The sequence below is a fragment of the Otolemur garnettii genome, unplaced genomic scaffold, assembly GCF_000181295.1.
Source record: "Otolemur garnettii isolate 467f Iridium unplaced genomic scaffold, OtoGar3 scaffold00319, whole genome shotgun sequence".
Classification (NCBI taxonomy): domain Eukaryota; kingdom Metazoa; phylum Chordata; class Mammalia; order Primates; family Galagidae; genus Otolemur; species Otolemur garnettii.
In genome coordinates this window covers 161611-165005 of record NW_003852714.1, presented here as the reverse complement: position 1 = coordinate 165005, position 3395 = coordinate 161611, and positions in this window count along the sequence as shown.

The window sequence follows — 3395 nt, the reverse complement described above, 5'->3', positions numbered from 1 at the left end:
AAGCTCTTGTGTCAGCAATTTGGCACTAAGACCAATTTATAATTACTCACACTTTCTTATGAAAGATCACAACTGTAGCACAGGATGCAGGAGAGAAGTGGAGGGGGAAGGGAGAGGAGGGGGAAAATTTGATAGAGGGATGGTAAACAGTGGGACCACACCTATGGAGCATATTGCAAGGGTACAAGTCAAACTTATCTAGTACAGAACATAAATGTCTTAACACAATAATTAAGTAAATGAGGTGAAAGCTATATTAATTAGTTTGATGTAAGCACTCCAGATTATATAAAAAGTCAACACATTGTACCCCACAAATGCATAAATGTATTCATGATCTATATGTATATGACTTAATAAAAGGATGGGAAAAAAGATGTTCCTATTACCTTTATCACTCAGGAAATTAAAAGTGTTTTAGGAGCTCTGGCCAGTAACTGGTAACAAAGAATGGTGGTCACCAGTGCCTAGGAAAGGTATTGGGAAGAGGAGGACAGGATAAAGGGAAGTTGGTTAATGGGTACAAAATCACAGTTAGATAGAAAGAATATGATTGATTAAGTGTTCAGAAGCAAAATAGGGTAACTATAGTTAGCAATAATTTATTGTATATTTCAGAATAACTAAAAGGGTAGGCGAGGCACGGTGGCTCATACCTGTAATCCTAGTGCTCTGGGAGGCCAAGACAGGTGGAATGCCTGAGCTCAGAGGTTCAAGACCATCCTGAGCCGAAGTGAACCAGAGAGAGACCCCATCTCTACCAAAAAAAGCTGGGTGTTGTGGTGGGTCCCTGTAGTCCCAACTATTTGGGAGGCTAAGGGCAAGAGAATCGCTAAGGGAAGAAAAGAAAAAAAAAGAAAATTAAAAAAATAACTTCAAACTGAGACAATTGAAAGCCAATTGAAAGCAAAATTCAAAAAGAAAAAGGGGGGGTAGATTTGGGATTTTCCCAACAAAACAAAATGCAAATGTCTGGGATAATGTACATTCTAATTACCCAGATTTGATCATTACATATTATATGCTTATATCAAAATATCCCATGTACCCATTGTTATGCACAATAATTATGGATCCATAAAAGTTAAAAATTAACAATAATGTAAAAAATAAGTCATTTCAAGTTTTAATCAAAACAAAAAATTAGATCAAATGCTCATTTCTTCTTATATCACACTATTACACAAAGCGAGTTTGAAAGCACGTTCTGTCAAGGTAGAGCAGACATGATGCAACATGTCTGTTCAGTTTAGGTCCTGCCTGACCTTCACCCCCTGTCTCCTGTTTTTTCTGTTTTGTCAATTTAGCTCCCACCCTAAAGATGCCTATCTTGAGTACTTTAAGTGGATTGATTTAGGAGATTGACTTTTGAATTGGAATGTTATTTTGGATCATGAGTTACATTGATTATTGTTTACTATGGGTCATGGATTTGGCCGATTATTTTTTTTGAATGTTTATTTTGTTACTTCATTTTTGCCCCAGTGTATCTTCTTGTTTATTATTATTTCTTTTTATTGTTTGGGAGTTATTGAGGGCACAAAGAATTAGTTTACACTGATTGCATTTGTTAGGTAAAGTCCCTCTTATAATTGTGTACTGTCCCCAAGAAGGTGTGCCATACACCATAACCCTGTCCCTCCTCCCTCCTCCACTCTACCTGCTCCCTCCTACCCCTAAACCCCACCTTTTATTGGATCATCTACTGCCTTCATATTAGAATGGAGTACATTGGTTTCTTGTTTCTCCATTCTTGTGATGCTTTACTAAGAAGAATGTATTCTGACTCAGTCCAGGTTAATAAAAAAGATGTAAAATCTCCATCTTTTATAATGGCTGTGTAGTATTCCATGGTTTACATATAACACAGCTTGTTAATCCATTCCTGGGTTCGTGCACATTTAGGTTGCTTCCACATTTTGGTGATTGTAAATTGAGCTGCAGTAAACACTTGAGTGCAAATGTCCTTATGATAAAAGGACTTTTGTTCTACTGGGTAGATGCCTAGTAATGGGATTACAGAATCAAAGGGGAGGTCTAACTTGAGTTCTTGAAGATTATCCATACTTCCTTCCATAAAGGTTTTATTAGTTTGCAGTCCCACCAGCAGTGTAAAAATGTTCCCTTCTCGCCACACCCAAACCAGCATCTGCAGCTTTGAGACTGCGATGTGGGATATTCTCACTGGGGTGAGAATTTAATTTCCATGCCTTTGTGTTGGGATGACAATTTTTGTTGTAGTTGAGTTCCACCTTTATTGCCTTGATATCTCAAGGTGGTTTTGATTGCCTTTTCTTTGATGATCAGGAAAGATGAGCATTTCTAAGTATTTGATTTTCTTTGAAGCCACTGGAAAGGGAATTGTTTCCTTGATTTGCTTGTCAACTTGGCTGTTATTGCCATATACAGAGGATACTGATTTGTGGACAGTGACTGTATACCCTAAGACCTTACTGTATTTCCTGATCACATCCAGGAGTTTTGTTGTTGAGACCCTGGGGTTTTCTAACTATAAGATCATATCATCAGCAAAGAGTGAGAGTTTGACCTCCTCTGCCCCCATTTGGATGCCTTTTACATCATTCTTTGCCTTGATTGCATTGGCTTAGAACTTCCAGCACTATGTTGAATAGTAGTAGCAATAGTGCACATCCTTGTCTGGTTCCATTTCTAAGTGGAAAAGCTTTCAGTTTTATTCCATTTAGTATAATGTAAGCTGTGGGTTTTTCATAGATGGCTTCAATAAACTTACAAAATGTGCCACCTATGCCTGTTTTCTTAAGTGTTCCTGTTAGAAAAGGATGCTAGATTTTTTCAAATACTTTTTCTGCATCTATTGAGAAGATCATATGGTCTTTGTTTATGCTTCTATTGACATGGTATATTACATTTATGGACTTGCATATGCTAAACCAGGCTTGCATCCCTTGGATGAAGCCTACTTGATAGTGACATAATTTTTTTAATGTGTAGCTGCAATCTATTAGCTAAGATTTTGTTGAGTATTTTTGCATGGATATTCATTAGTGACATTGGTCTGTAGTTCTCCTTTTTGGTTGGGTCCTTCCCTGGTTTTGGAATCAAGGTGATGTTTGCTTCATAGAAAGTGTTGGGAAAGGTTCCTTCCTTCTCAATGTTTTGGAATAGGCTCTACAGCATAGGTACAAGCTCATCTTTGAGGGTGTGATAGATTTCTGATATGAAGACTTCTGGTCCCGGGCTTTTGTTGTTGTTTGAAGCTTTTTTATTGTTTCTATAATCTCAGTGCTTGATATTGGTCTTTTCAACAGATCTATTTCTTTCTGGTTAAGTTTAGGAAGATGGTGTGATTCCAGGTATTGGTCCTTTTCCTCTACATTATAAAATTTCTGGGCATAGCATTTTTAGTAACAGTC